The 16,339-nt window shown below is 41.4% G+C and overlaps 2 protein-coding genes across 10 annotated transcripts in view; one reads left to right on the top strand and one right to left on the bottom strand.

The window, feature by feature from the left end:
* Hmg20a (high mobility group 20A) overlaps positions 1-14,968 on the bottom strand; it is a 71,064-nt gene extending 56,096 nt beyond the window's left edge. Inside the window, exon 1 of one of the 2 annotated variants that reach the window (XM_021206906.2) lies at positions 14,656-14,968. The gene's annotated coding sequence lies outside the window, so the exon portion shown is untranslated. The remainder of the gene's footprint in view (positions 1-14,655) is intronic. The other variant, XM_029543087.1, reaches the window with a different exon arrangement.
* Positions 14,969-15,510: 542 nt separating this feature from the next.
* Peak1 (pseudopodium enriched atypical kinase 1) overlaps positions 15,511-16,339 on the top strand; it is a 217,288-nt gene continuing 216,459 nt past the window's right edge. For 6 of the 8 annotated variants that reach the window (XM_021207022.2, XM_029543522.1, XM_029543515.1 and 3 more), the window contains exon 1: positions 15,511-15,651. The gene's annotated coding sequence lies outside the window, so the exon portion shown is untranslated. The remainder of the gene's footprint in view (positions 15,652-16,339) is intronic. The other 2 variants (XM_029543521.1, XM_029543520.1) reach the window with 1 other exon arrangement.

The raw sequence follows: 16,339 nt of genomic DNA, 5'->3' as shown, positions 1-16,339 counted from the left end.
TTTTTTTCTAGGCATCAAAATTGTTAATCATGTTATTCTGCCTCCTCCCCCAGCAGAGCCCTAACCCTGCTCACAGCCACAGAAATACTGACCATGTTTCTCTCTTTACACAAAGCTTCTAAGGATAGTACCAAACTCTAGGAATAAATAAGAATATCCTAGTTAGTGTACACTAAGACATATGCTAAATAATAAGCATATAATAAAAAATTAAACATTTCCTCTTGAAATGAACTTTACTAAATATTGGTAATAGGGTTTAAGAGGGATGGCTCAGTGCTTAAGAGCGCTTGCTGTCTTGCAGAGGACCCAGATTCCATTCACAGCCCTCACTTGATGATTCACAACTTTCTGTATCTCCAGTTTCAAGGGATCTAATGCCCTCTCCTGACCTCCCATGGCACCAAGTAAGCTCTGTGCACTTTCAGATATGAATGCAAAACACACAAAAATAAAACGAGTAAATCTGAAACAGCAACAACATTATTCTGGTAGTAAACTGTCCCACCCCCCTATAAAGGGTTTTAAGAAATGCTAGTAGCCATAAAGCTATTCGAACTGTTATAATTTCTTATCACATGTACAATTAAGCATTCTGTTTTACTGAAACCAGTTTTAAAAATAGTAATTTAATTAAAAACTAGGTCTAACAGTTCTCAAAGGAAGAAATACAAATGGTCATTAAATATTTGAAAGTGTTCAACAACATTAGCCACTAGGGAATTGAAAATTAAAAATTCTTTGGGTTTCTATCTCACCCCAGTCAGGGGTATCATCAAGAAAACAATAACAAACGCTGCTGAGCATGTGGAAGAGGAAACACTTCTGTACTGCTGGGGATGCAATCTGGTCCAGCTACTATGGAAATCAGTATGAGGCACCCCCAAGCTCCATCCCCAACTCCAAACAACCAAAAATAGAACTACCATGCGATCTGGCTCTACTATTCTTTGGTATATGCTCAAAGAATTCGAAATCAGCATACCGGAGGTACTTGCAAGACCCACATTTATTTCTGCACTATTCACAATAGCTAAAGTAAGGAACCAGCTTAGTGTCCACCAGCAGGCGGGTGGGTAAGGAAAATGTGGGGCATATACACAGTAGCATTTTCTTCAGCTGTTAAGAAGAATGAAATCATGGTATTTGCAGATCAGTGGAGGTCATTAAGCAAGTAAGTCAGACTCAGAAATACTGCATGCGTTCTCTCATAAGAAGAATCCAGACTGAAATTTATAAACACATTTATATGCAGCACATGAGAGAAGGGGATTATGAGAGAGGAGGAAGAGAAGAGGAGCAGCCGTGAGAGAGACAGAATACATGTGACAGGAAAGCAGAAAAGGAACTTGTTTCGGGGAAAGAAAGGGCACCAACAAATTGAGAAGAGTATACGGGGCGTGTGTGTGTGGGGTGTAGGTGGGAGGTGTGCAGGTGAACAATAATGATACAATACATGAAAATGGCAATGGTATTCATTACTTTATATGTTAAAAAATTAGTTAATAAAATGATAAAGAAATAATAAAAAGAATATATGACATATGAATATCTAACATAAAAAGAATGAATGAAAACTCAAAGTGTCTAAGAAAATGCAGACAACTTTTAAATATATGAAGACATTAGCACTGTGCAATGTGGCCATTTTCTGTTGTATTTTCATGAAGAGATGTGCCATGTACAAATTCGTGAGCCAATATGTCACTGAGAATTCAACTCTGCCCTTAGTTTTTAAGAGCTTCATTGTAAGAACTGTGAGCAAGTATATATTCCTTTGCGGAGGCTTAAACAAAACCTGCCCACACCGCCAGTTTAGCTCAGTACTGGTAAGACTAGTTGATCATCACAAACTGTCTCCTGGCATCACCATGACTACCCAGTGCCTGTTTCAGAGAACACTGCTTCGAAGGCTCGAACCAGAGGAAATAATCTCTTTATGATCAGGGCACGGGGTAACACTATAAAGTGCTCCCCAAAGTGCAGTTTAATGTGCCGTGATACATTTTCTTGTTTACCATATGTTTTCTAACGCATAATTTATACCAGATCATGTGGAAGATGCCAGGAACACAGTAGTAACAGGCAGTCCCTGCCTTCATGAAAAATTTTACCTTTAGGTGCAAGATACTGAATGCTTATGTCAATAAACAATTTTAAAATTGTAAAAATCCTATTCAGAAAAAGAATAGGAAGCTACAGAGTAACAGCAGAAGACATCATTTAGATAAAGCCCATCTGAAGAAGTAACACATCACTGAGAGCCAAATGCTGAAGTAGGTATTTTTCCACACTGAGGAACAAGCTTATTAGATCTAATGTTAAACACACGTGCACGTAGACACACACACACACACACACACACACCTGAAGTGGGGGGAATTTGGTGCTCTGGAGAAAAATAAGCAGGAGAGGTAGCAAAAACAGACAGTTAGGTAACAAATAACGTACACATGGAGCTATGTTAAAGATCTGTATTGGTTCTCTTCTACCATGTTGGTTCTGGGGATCAACCTCAACTTGTCAGCTTGGTGGCAGGCACCTCTACCCTAAGCCACCTCAAGGGGCCCATGATAGTTATGTTTTTAAAAGGATCATTCTGATTTCTGCGTAAATAATGGGTAAGAATGAATGTAGACCACCAGGAAGCTGGTGTAGTAGCTACCACAGCATGATAGTGGCTTAGACTAGGACTGTGACAGTGAAGATGGGGCAGAGGATGGACCTGTCGCAGAAGTGAAAGAATGCTACAGAAGTGACAGAACTGCAGCAGTCTGGATGGGTGTGCACATATGTGCTTGAGAAGACTCAGGGATGGAACCAAGATTTCTTTCCTTTTCTTTTTTTAAATTGCATTTGGGGCTGGAGAGATGGGCCACTGGTTACAAGTGCTGGCTGCTCTCCCAGACAACCTGGAATAGCAGTTCACAGCTGTTTGTAACTCTGGGCTCAGAGGACTCAGTGCTTTCTGGCCTCCGTGAGTATCAGCCATTTAATTGGTGAACACACACACACACACATACACACACACACACACACGCAAAACACCCATACACATAAAATAAAAATCAAAATAAAAAAGATCAAATTAGATGGCGCGCGCGCGCGCGCAGTTTGTGAGAGCATAAATGTGGAGGTCAGACAGCAACTTGCGGGAGTTGGTTCTCTTCCACAAATTGGGTCCTAGGGAATGAACTCAGGCGGTCAGGCTTAGCAGCAAACACCTTATCCTAATATGCCATAAGCTCTGATGCCCAGATTTCTAACTGAGAAATCAGATGTTTGAGCTGTTAGAATTAGAAGGAAAAATCAGTCTCAGATTTGACATATTCATTTTAAGATGACTTTGAGACCAAAATCAAGTTGGAGGTCATATATTAGAGCTCAGAAGAAATGTTTGAGATAAAGATAGTTTAGGCATTTTCAGTAAGTGTGATGGTAAAACTTTAAATGATTTTGAGGCGTGACCTAGAATAGGTAGATTAAGAAGAGGAGGAATATGTTTTAAGGAACTCGTGAGTTAGATAAATAAGGAGGAGCTCACAAAGGTCACTGATCCAGATGACAGGAACACAGGTAGGTAGATGAACAGCAAATGGTGTTACACAATTTCAATGGAGAAAAACAAAAGGAGACACCCATGTGTTTTGGATTAAGTAAAGGAGACTGTGCAAGATGCCTATGTTGGTGGACAGCACAGAAGTTCCTGGGGTTCTAAGAGCAGAGTCAGCTGATGGAGTAATGGGAGCAGAACACCACCTCTCGTTCTTGAGTTGGGAATGCATAGCAAAAGAATCTTTAAAGCCACCGAAGCAGTGAGAGGTTTAAGTAAACAATTGATATCATATGCATTCATCTGATGGTTTTTCACGAAGAATGCACAGTATCAACTATAGCCACATCAGAAAAAAGAGACTATTACAAGGCAGAAATTCCCCAGCTTATGCCCTTCTTGTGCATTATCCTTGCGCAAACAAAATTTATGACACCTTACACTATAGATTTGTTTCGCTTATTTTTGAACTGAATTCGTACAGTGGGAAGTTATTTTTTTGTCTGGGTTCTTTTGTACATATTAACACAATGGTCATCTATTATATCATAGAAGGCATTTGCTAACCCACTCTACCTTGAAGGGCATTTAGGCTGCTGCTATGACCATTCCTGTCCATTCCTATGTTTTGGTGAATGATTAATACAGGTTTCAGTTGACTACTACACTGAGAAATGGTGAGGCTAGATGACAGCTCCAACTTTTAGAGCATATGGTCGAACTGGTTTCCATAATAGTTGGAACAGTTCACGAACCTACCCAGAAGCATGAGTTGCATTTGATCTACATCATTAGTTCTTGGTACTGTCAGTCTCATTTGTGCTGGTGATTTTGTAGTTGTGAGACAAGGTCTCACTATACAGTCACAACATGCCTGAAATTCACTATGCAGACCAGGCTGTTCTAAGTTTGGAAGGATCCTCCTGACCCAGCCTCCTCAGTGGCAGAATTATAGATACCATCACCCTGAGCTATTGCCACTCTTTTTAATTTTAGCCATTACAATGGGTATGCAATGGTTTCTCACTGTGGCTCACATCTGCATTTATCTTATACAAATATGATCATTATAAGCCTTTGAATAGTTTCTTTTGTGGTGTGCTTATTTAAATATTTTATCTATTTTAAAATTTGATTGTCTTTTCATATCTACTTGTGAGAATCTTACAAGTCCTTCGCTGGCCCAGTTGTCAAGTAATATAAAAACAGACTGGCCTTAGAAACATATTTAATCTTTAAAAATGCCTTTAATCTCAGCATTTGGGAGGCAGATGCATGTGGATCTCTGAGTTCGAGGCCAGCCTGGTCTACAAAGTGATTTCCAGGACAGCCAGGGCTATACAGAGAAACCCTGTCTTGAAAACCATCCCCTACCCCAAACAAACACAAAACAAACCCCAGAGAAACCAACATCGTGCAGTTTGGCATTAAGGCTTTGTCAATCCAATAAAACAAGTTATATTCCACAGAAGAGGAAAGCTGAGGTCATTTTTCTTTAAAACATTTTTTGTTTGCTTTTTGAGACAAATTCTTAGTATATAGCCCTTGCTGGTCTCAAACACACAGAGTTCTGCCTGCCCCTGCCCTCCAAAGTGCTGGGATTCAAGGCATGTGCTGCCATGGGTGACCTAAACATTTTTTATGAATTCACTGGTAAAGTCATCTAGACTGTAGTTTCTTCAGGAAGATTTTAAATGGACTAAATTTAATTAATAGATAAAAACGAGTATTTGGATATTCTAATTTCGGTGACATGTGTTTAACAAGTTGTACATTACACTTAAAAATTAAAATCTATTCATATGAGGTTGTTCCTATCTCTTTGCCTTTTAAACATGTAGTATATATATATGTAAAAGACCATCCGCTTTTCAGCCACATGTGGTGGCTCACAGCTCCTGTCTATAATTCTGAGTATCATGGTTAGATACTTGTCTCAACAACTGAAAACAAAGGTATGTTTTCTTTCTCATTCCTGATAATAGAAATTTAAGCACCCCTCTCCCGACCTTGATTGGTATTGCTAGAGACCTATACATTTTCTGAAAGCTTCCAAAGAACAAATTTTTGGCTTGTCTTCTATTTATTTCTACTTTTTTTTTTTAAAAAAGATTTATTTATTTATTATATGTAAGTACACTGTAGCTGTCTTCAGACACTCCAGATGGTTGTGAGCCACCATGTGGTTGCTGGGATTTGAACTCACGACCTTTAGAAGAGCAGTTGGCGCTCTTAACTGCTGAGCCATCTCTCCAGCCTTATTTCTACTTTTTACTAATTCCTTTCTTCAACTTGTTTGGGTTTGGTTTGCTACTTTTCCCTAATGACATAATTAAAGCACTGATTTTTTATGTTTTTCTTCTCTAATACAGACACTCAAGGCTGTCAATTCCTACTAACAGCTCTACCTAACTTACATGTAGCTTGAGGTGTTGTGTCTTCATTATCATTGTTACCAGTGTGCCTCTAATTTTCTCATTGCTCCACTTACATTATTCTAGACTTCCCATCATTTCCCCTATGCCTCTGCAACAGTTTTGAATTGCTGCTTTAACAAATCATTTAAGAATATTAGCTTAATGTAACATAAATTTATTTTCTTATACTTCTGGACCCTGTGCAGCAAAATGCTTTGAGGAAAAAAATAAATTTAGAATATTGGCTTCTTATGCTTCTCGTGGAAGTTTACCCTCTTATGCCTTTGCTTTTGTGGGTTCCTCTCCCAAAGTCCAGTATTTCTTCATTTATGATGGCTAATACTGAAGGCTTACCAGCCCTAGGATCACCAGGGACAAATCTCTAGCATGCCCCTGAAGGAATTTCTGGATTAGGTTAATTGAGCTGTAAAGACCTATTCTAATGCTGGAGGCAAAATTCCACTGAGTGGTCCCAGATAACTAAAAGATTTGGTCTCTCTTGGCTTCCTAATGTGGACACAATCTGAGGGTAGCCTCACGCTCTTGCTGCTGCCTGGCCTTCCCTGAAATGTTGGACCACATCCTGGACTCCAAGGCCTCCCTTCCTTAAGCTGCTTTGGTCAGGAGTTTTGATGCAACAACAGAAAAATAATTAATATACCGTGTCCACGGGACCTAGGGAAGCCCTGCTTCTATAGAGGCCCTCTGTTAATCTGACAGATTGTTTACTCAAGACATTTAAGCATTCTTTCCATTTTTCTCTTATGAAAGGTGAAAAATAATAGCTTCAACAAGTTTCTTGTGAGAACATGAAAAATTAAATGTAAGATGTCTGATAGCAAAACCACTGAGGGCTTACGATGAGTAGACACTTCAGATTAATTTAATAAATAGTATTACCTCTTAACTTTTCTTAAAATTTCATTATTTCCCATTATTTTTATTCTCTCCCCCTGCCGTGTGTGTGTGTGTGTGTGTGTGTGTGTGTATGTGTCTTACATATGTGTAGAGGTAAGAGAACAACTTTCAGGAGATAGTTCTCACTCTCCACTAGCTGTGTCCTGGGAATCATCCTGGTCACCAGGCTTAGTCATAAATACCTTCACACTGAGCCAGCGCTACACTCCCGCCTCTTTCCTTTGTAAGATCACATACTAGTTAGTGACATACAGCTAGGACGTGCGTGCGTGACTCTAAAGCAGTATTTCTCAGTAACAATGCTTTCTGTAATATTGCTTCAATACTGTCCCTGGCACAAGTAATCAACCAGTCACTAATTATAATACAAACATATAACTTTTAGAAATATATGCTAATCCCAGTTTTTCTATTTTGTTTTCCTCTATATTTAATTTTCATCATTTGTAAAAATGTCTTATTAACATCTTTGATGTATTTCAAAAGAAATCACTGGGGAAAATAAGAAGATACATAACATTTACTTAACCACTTGCTGGATACTTACATGTTTTTACTTTTTAAATTTATTCGCTGTTATTTTTGTGTGTATATGTAGGAATAGGTACACATGTACATGTATACACACGTGGAGGGAGGCCAGAGGTTGATAATAGTTTTCCTCAATTTCTTTCCATATCATCTTTTAAGATAGGGTCTCTCTTGCAAGCCGAAGCTTATCTATTCAATTAAGATTGGTTGGCCAAGACTTCCCAAGATTCCTCCTGCCTGTCTCCCCAGGCAGGAATCTGGGACTGCAGGTACGCACTGTCACACCCAGTCTTTAGGAAGGTGTCAAAGATTGACTTTTACTGACTGTTTCCTTCCCACCCTCTCAATTTTTTTCAAGACAGTGTATCAATGATAACATTTTATGTCTTCTATCTTTTGCTGTAATATTTTTCAGAATAAATTATAAATGTAAATATTGGCTTAATAGTATGGACATTTTATTAATGCTGATACCCCAGTTACACTGCTTCCAAAAAAAGCTGTAGTAGTTGTGATGTTACCAAAAACAATAATTAAAGGTTTAATTAAGAGAACAGAAATTAAAACTATAAAGTATAAAAGTAAAGGACACATGGAAATGAGAAAGTGGTAGGAGAAATGAATCTTGAGGTTGAGAAAGACAAGTTGAAGTAGTTGCATATCTTTTTTGTGAAGCAGAATATTTCAACTGAAGGGGAAGGGATACAAGAAGAAGCCTAGTTTTATTGAAAATGTAAATGTTTAAATACAAACACAAATATATACCATTGTCATCAAGGAGCATGGTTCAAAAATAGTTTCAAAGATCTCTATTCCTTACTCCTTAGACACAAATATTTATGTGCAGGTAACATAAATCTATCTGGTTTATCGGGGTTCAACCTAGTTTTCAGTTACCAGTTGTCATCCTAACCTATTGCCAAACATTTAGTAATGTGTTTTGTGGACCTTTATTATTGTTTTAAGGCATACAGAGAAATGATCTTTTGAACACTGGGGGTGGCAGTGGTGGTGGTATCAAGATGATTTAGTAAGGACGTTTGTCATCAAGGCTGATGGCCTGAGCTAGATCTCTAGAAGCCACAGTGTAGGAGAGAACTGACTCTTACAAGTGTCCTCTAACCTCCATGCGTATGTTCCTTTGACTCCCCCACCAGTAAAATGAATGGAAGAGCCAGGTCAGCAAGGCGATGAATGTGCCCTCTGCTGCACGTGGCTCTCGTGCAAACAGTGCTCTCAGTTTGGTGTTTGCTGTATGGTTCATCAGATAAATGACTTCTTTTCAAATATATATTTTTTTATTCTTTCTCCCTTGGATAGTCTCTCCTTTCCTTCTGACAGCAAAGGACGCCTCTCCAGCCCTCACTCCCTCCATCCCTCACTTCCTCCAGCCCTCACTTCCTCCTGCTGTCTTTTCACCTTTTAGTTATTCTAACTTCTTTTACTTCACATTTCCCACCTTAATGTTTCTGCCCCCACTTTTGTTGTTGAGAGCAGTGGCTGTTGTAGTTGCACCTGGCTTTACTGTACTTCTATGTATGGCTTGCTTCTACCTGTCCATGTTTCTGTCACTTGTTTCCTCTATCCTCTATAGAAGTGGGCCAGACACTGAGCTGAAAGGATGCAGCAGGGGCTTGGCTCAATCCCCTATTTCAAAGGAAGGAAGGAAGGGAGAAAGGAAGGAAGGAAGGAGGGAAGGCGGGAGGGAGGGAGAAAGGGAGAAACAAATACAAAAGCACAACAAAAAAATCTCACTGGTAAAGACGTCCACAGATTGAGAGAGTCAAAGGGTAAGAATCAGTATATCAAGCGAACAGAAGATGAAAACATTCTAGCACAGCTATTCTGATAGGCAGGAAAGTAGACTTAAAGTAAAATTAGTCTCCAGAGATAAAGAAGGCCATCCCAGAATAATAAAGGGACCAGTTCAAGAAGATATAACAATTGCAAATAGATATGTACCAATTACTGAGGTCTAATTTCAGGCAATAAATATTAATGAACAAAATAAGATCACATAGGTCCTAATACAAAAATAGTGGGTTTCAATAGCCTACTGTGTTATATATCTATCTATCTATCTTCTATCTACCTACCTAATTTTTTTTGACACAAGGTCATAGTTACTATATACTTACTTATACACACATTTACTAGCTTAAGGCTGGCCTCAATCTTGTAACAATCCTTGTGTCTCAGCTATTGAAGGCTGAAATACAGGTAGGTACCATTTTGCCTGGCTTTTAACTCACATTTTTAGATAGGTTGCCTGAACTCAAAATGAATGAAGAAAGTTCACAGTTATACCATGTAATAAACCAGGTGTGGTTCATACATGCCTATAACCTCAGCAATTGGAAGGGAGAGGCAGTAACATAGAGAGTTTGAGGTAAGCCTGGGATACATGAGACTAAAGAAAACAAAAATCAATCAGCCAGCCAACCAACACCCAAATAAAAACCAGACATTTTCTCTACATAACAATAACAACAAAATTTAACAACAGGAGCCCGAGGATTAATAAATTGCATTAATAAATGCAACAATAAAGGTACAGAATACTTCGTAGGATCAACAGACAGAGCATAAGTAGTTTGGGCATGGACATCCGAACATATTCCTTGAAGGTGTTACTTAGGACATGAGGGTAAAACGCTGATCAATGGTAATTTCCAGGAACAGTGAAAGTATGTCAGAGGACAATAGGAGCAAAGTGAGACAGAGGCAGAGGACAGAGCTTCCCCTCAGCCATCATCCAGTTTCAAACATATAGACAGATGATGAAAGACAGGCTCAGAGAGTGAGAGGCCTTAGTAGTTAGCAAAATGAGTTGAAAGTCTTCCTAAAACAATTTACTTTGATGACTCTTTAATTTCCCCACTCCCCCGAAACTTTCCTATGAAGTATAATTTGTAAAACAATCGACATTAGTGATTATTTCCTTTCTCACAAGAAACAAACACAATTCTGACTACTTAGTGAGCATGCTGACAGAAGACAGAAGGCAGGATGTCAATGAATCTAGTACTATATTCTATGTGTGGTTTAAAAGAGGTGGCTCCCAACAGCCTGCATAGTTGAGGCAAGCCTGGGGTTAAACAATAACATTCATTAAGCTCCAACCCCAGGACTACACCAAATGATTCCCATGTAATTCGCCCTTTGACCAAGGAGTCACATTCAGATCAGGAAAACTGAGGCGCACGGAAGCTAACCGCTCGAGCTGATGAGGCCAATGAAACACAAAGACTAGCTTTGAATCTAGGCCTTTCTCAGCTCCAGTTTTCCCCACCGTTCACTCAAGCACAGTACAAGGCAAGTTAAGCAGCGAGACTGTGAAGCATGTAACAGTAAAGGAAACATTCAAAACAAGTTCTAGAGTGGCTTAGAAATCAAGAGATAGCAAACTTAGGATGCAGCTTAGTCCAGCTTGAACCGTGCTGATGACACCTCATTCAAAAACACCAAGCAAGCAAAATTCTAGTCTTGATCTATCAGCGAGGAAGCAAGCCTCAAGAGAAAAAGGGTATTTTGTGTTTTCTATACTCGAGGTGAGATCATGACTGACACATAGCAGGATTCAGCGTTTGTTTTAATAATGAAAAACCATGTAAGCTAAATTTTCATCTGAACACATATGAAAGGACAGAAATAAAAGACAGCCAAGAAATAGGTAAAATCATTTAAGCTGCTAAACTGCTCCTTTTAGCCCTCAGCGGCAAAGCAGAAACCAAAACCATCACCATGGAGGTACCAAGTGAAGCCACGGGATACAGCACAGGTTATAACACACTAGGGTCAGCTTTACAGGACAGGGCAAACAAAAGGGTGTGGAGAGGCTTTTGCACTAGGTGGCATCTGTGCAGATAATCAAGTTCCAGTGAGATGGGCTCCAGGATTCTGGCTTACTGTCTTAATGTTTCAAACTGCTCTGAGCAGTGTATTAAGGAAAAGAAAATAGTTACTTAATCCAAATACTCTAATCAACAACTTCCCCATCATAGATGGCAAGGAGTGAAATGAAAACCTAAAATGCATTAACCTACAGAAGTAACTGTGTTTGCAAATGGCTTTTTTTTTTTCCCCCTAATTTTGACACTAGGGATAGATTTAAAAAAGCAGCAAAGGGGCATTAAGGGGAAAATCCCTCGGGAGGAGATAAGCCTTTCCACAGAAGCATTCTTTAAAGAGGAGGAAGAACAGGCCACATTGGCTTCCTTTCTCTATTTTTCAGCAGCAACCTAATAATTCTTCTTTGATGGGACCAATGAATAACCGTCACTTATCACAAAGCATCTTCCTGATACATACTTTCTATATTGCTTTCTTCTCCACGGACAGTACTTCAAGCTGCACATGCCTTGCCACAGCAATTTGTCTTATTTCTATTACCTTGCATGTCTTCTACAGAATATCTTCAGAACCAATTTCATAAACTCCTTTGCTTTCCAAAACTGTTCCCAGAAGGCAGTACTACTGAACTGCAACTAACATTAAGAAATTATTTTCTCACTTAGTTCTACTGTCCCTCCGTGTTTCAATTCCTAACACTAGAGTTAACTGTTCAGGGTGACTCTATCTATCATGGTGCATTAATGGAGAAGATACTGCACACTTCCTTCCTTGTCAATTCATAGCCACTTGGTGCAGTGTACATACATGTCCCTAACCTCTATCAATAACCATAGACAATATTTTTCTTGTTTTTTTAAAATTAACTACTGCAACAATTTTGTAGCCTTTCAAATACTGATTTTAGCACCTCAGAAATGTGGTTGTTTTTGGTGGTGGTGGTGGAGCTGGGGCTGAAATGGAAGCCCCTTCATAGGAAGCGTGGTGCTCTAGCACTCAGCGCCATTCTAAGCTGGTCAGACTGATATGTTATTTATTTTTGAGATAGGGTCTCACTGTGTTCCTCTGGCTGGCCTGGAACTTACTATGCAAACTAGGTTAGCCTGGACCTCACCGAGACCCGCCTGCCTCTGCCTCCTGAGTGCTGGGATTAAAGGCATGCACCACCAAAATTAGCCAGGGTGGGTTTATTTTTGTTTTTTTGTTTTCCTGTTAGTACTGGTGCTCAAACCCCAAACCCAGAGGTTCATATTACATACAGTAGGCAAATGCTCTACCACTTAGCTATACTCCCAGCCTAAGAATAATTTTTTCCTGTTATTAAAAATAGATTTTGTTCATACAACATATTTTGATTCGTTTTCCCACTCCTGACTCTTCCCAGTTCCTCCTCTCCCATCTGAATTCACCCCCTTTCTGTCTTTATTAGAAAACAAACAGGCATCTAAGGAAGAATACAATAAAATACAATATCAGAATAGGACAAAACAAACAGGAAAAAGAGCCAAAGAAAAAGCACACAAAATTCATAGACGCAGAGATGCACCCTAAGCCCAAAATTGGAAGCCATAACATTTACACAAAAAACATAAGGTTAAAAAAAAAAAATTGAACCTCCAAAGATTTGCTGAATTGGTGTTGTGATGGTCATCTACTGATGGCCATGGGGCCTGCCCTTAAGAGCGGTTCTTTAGTGAGACTACTTTTGGAGAAAACGACTTTTTCATTTGTAAATGGCTATAAGTTGGAGACAGCTTCTGGGTTAGGGATGGGCACGCGTGTCTACTTTGTTCTGCTCTAGGACTCCATGTGGTGTAGACCTGTGCAGCTCTGTGCCTGCTGCTACAGTCTCTGTGAGTGCATGTGTATGCCAGTTCTGGTGTTTCTAGAATGACCAAGAATATTTTTTTAATGTTCCTGTTAAGGTTAAAGTATTTTTATTTTCACATTTAGTTTAAAATATTTTCTATTTTAAGTGCAAGCTACAAAATTAGAAATACATGCACCTTAATATTGGAAGACAACCCAATTTTAAGTTCACCTGATAGCCAAAGTTTTTAAAAAATGTTCCAAATAGACTGATTTGGCCAACAAACAAACACTTGTGTTGCTGGACAAGAGAAGCCAAGGAATCAAAATAGCTGCTTATTACTTCAGATACAGTTTCTTATTTTTTTTTTTTTAAAGCAGAATAGAGAAAACCTGAAAGTTGTCTTCCTCATCTTTAGTTCTTCCCGAGACATTTTCCTCTCACTCAGTATGTCAGCTGAACTTGCCATCCTTTGGCCAGGTTTTGTTTTTTTTTTTTTTTTTTTTTGAGACAGGGTTTTTCTGTATAGCCCTGGCTGTCCTGGAACTCACTTTATAGACCAGGCTGGCCTCGAACTCAGAAATCCGCCTGCCTCTGCCTCCCGAGTGCTGGGATTAAAGGCGNGNNCCACCACGCCCAGCTTGGCCAGGTTTTAAAACCATAAATAGACCTCATTTTTAAATCAGTGACAAACTCAAATTACAAATGGGGAAACACCATAAAATGCATCTTTCATAAACACCCCAAGAAAGCTATATGAAAACAAGATTAAAGTGGATGATGTCTTCTTCAGCAGGGGATGAATCCTTAAGTCCTAAAGTAACAGTTCCAAGTATGTAACACATTAGTGACCTTTAGGTAACATCAAATCGGAGTACTGCAGTATGATACGCTCTCCCTCTGCAAACATGAACATGCCCTGTAATTTATGTGAACTATTTGGTGCTCCAACTTATAAACTACCTCCTTAAAAGAGTGGCTAAGAAGCTCCTGATCCGTGTCTAGGTAGAGACTACACTACTTCACTCAGTTAAGGACAAACTTGACTTGGGTGCAAGGGTGGGCAATTCACAAGTCACATAACAAAGTATGTAATCTTCTTTAGACTTTTAACAAGGTGTTTAAAATTCTTTGGAGACAGCACTAAGACAATCTTGCTGGGGAGAGATTTTCCAATTTACACACTGAAACAAAATGCATAAATTCTGATCGTGGCCTGGTGATTATCGTAATTTGGGGGAAATAACCGAACTTGTGACTTGAAAATACAACCCCAGGGCTGTAGGAACTCTCTCTGAGAATGGCACAAACCAACACCTTTTCTGGCTCTCAACAACATGGGAAGTGGCTTGGACACCCCCCAAACATCATCCTACCCCCACAGGAAGTGAGTTATAGTTCCCCCTCCCCTATGACAGCATGTCTCCCTTCCCCCAACCGGAAGTGAGGCGCCCCCATTCAGTGGGCCTTAAACCAAGACAAACCAATAACAGCAGCAGCAAAAGAAGGATGATCTTCAAAGGGGGAAGGACATCTCGACTGTGGCCACCCCCATGCTCGTCTTGCTTACTAACCTGCTGACGGTAGGGGCAGGCAGGGGCCTGGGGACTAATGAAAGTCCCTTGCACAGAGGACAATTCCCTCAGCCCCTCGCAATCGCCTTCACTCTTCACTCCGTCGTCTCACAGCTTGACAGAAATTCCTCCGCAGTACTTAATTTTGGTGTCTTTTCTTACTCTTTACCTAATCACTTAGTCACCTCCAGATAGGTAACTTCTTTTAACATGGTAATACTGAGAATTGTTCCGTTGAGGAGAGACGTGAAATGTAATACCCGATACTTTCAGAGAAATGAAGGGATTATTTTGCCCAATGCGGCGAAGGACTACGTGACCACGCAAGGTGAGACACACTATCGCGAAGGTTCTTGGGAAACGTAGTTTTCATTTTCATTGCTCAGGTTCTCAAAAAATAGTGGGACTTAAATTGGTAATTATTGTATACTGGACTCATAGAGAATAGTTATTCTGTACTAGACGAATGGCTGACTTAAGGTGATTCGGCCCCGAAAAAAATCCAAATCTGCGCTGTTTCTTTCCACTGGCGTTTAATTGAACCCAAATTCCCCGTCACATGGACTCAAGGTCCCCCCCCGCCGCCCCGCCCCCTGGCTTTGGCTCCACCCCTCAACCAATCAGACTTTCTCTAGCTCTTGTTCTCCGGATATTGGCACTTAGGGGGGCGTGGCCTCTTGTCAACTCCTCCCATGGGGCTGAGAGTAGAGCTCGGAGACCGCCGAGGTTTGGTGCGGGCACGCGCGGGCGGGCGCGCGCGGTCTCAAGAAGTGAAGCCGCAAGGGTGCGCGCGGCGGGGCGGCGTGCAGGGTTGGGAGGAGCAAGCGGACTGGTGGGCTGGGCGGACGGAGAGCGGCCGGGAGCGCGCTGTGGACTCCGCGGCCGCGAGTAGTTAGTTAGTTGTGTCAGTTGCTCGGTGGAGGCGGCCGCGATCACCAGAAAGGGGACGGGACAGGAGGTAATGCTGAATATCGCAACGGCGTGTGCTCCCCTCAGGTAACCGGGGCAGGGTTGCCCACGTACCCTCCGGTCCCTTTCCCACACGCGCTGGCTTATGGGGCCAGGGTCGCCGAGAGGTGAGGACGCGGACCTGGGGGCATCGGGACTGGGTGGCGCCGCAGGGGCTCGGCAGCCGGTGCGTCCTGCGGGGCGCGGGTTGCAGTGCCCCTGGCCACCCACGCGCCCCGCGGGCGCCGCGAGCCCTCTCATGCCCCCCGCCGGCCCAGGCCTCGTTACCCTGGCTGAGATGGTCCCGGGAGCGCGGCGCCCCCCAGAGGAGGGAAAGTTGGAACCTGGCGGCTAGGGACTTCCCGGGGCTGGGCTGCGAAGCTCCAGGGGAAAGTGAAGCTTTAGAGGCGCTGGGGATGTGGAGGCTGGGGCAAGAAGGGCTTCTGCCTAGTCTGTATGGTCGCCCCACTCCCAGACTTGAGAGGATCAGGCTCAGCCTTGCAGCAGCAGTCAGGACGGAACCGATGGCACTGTGCCTGCTCACTTCACGCTCTGGCCAGTGAGCCCCTAATGCGCGCAGGCTTCCTAGGTTGCTTAGGGGTTTGGGATTTTGAGAGGCTGGGTTAGACATTTGTTTTTCTTTGCCCTTTGACTTACGGGTTCTTGCGAATTTCCTTTCCTCCTTCGAAGAGGACTACCCATCTGAATTGGGTCCCTTTCTCGTTATCCCCCATCT

Source organism: Mus pahari, chromosome 10, assembly GCF_900095145.1.
Source record: "Mus pahari chromosome 10, PAHARI_EIJ_v1.1, whole genome shotgun sequence".
Classification (NCBI taxonomy): Eukaryota; Metazoa; Chordata; class Mammalia; order Rodentia; family Muridae; genus Mus; species Mus pahari.
This window is presented reverse-complemented; position numbering and strand designations above follow the sequence as displayed.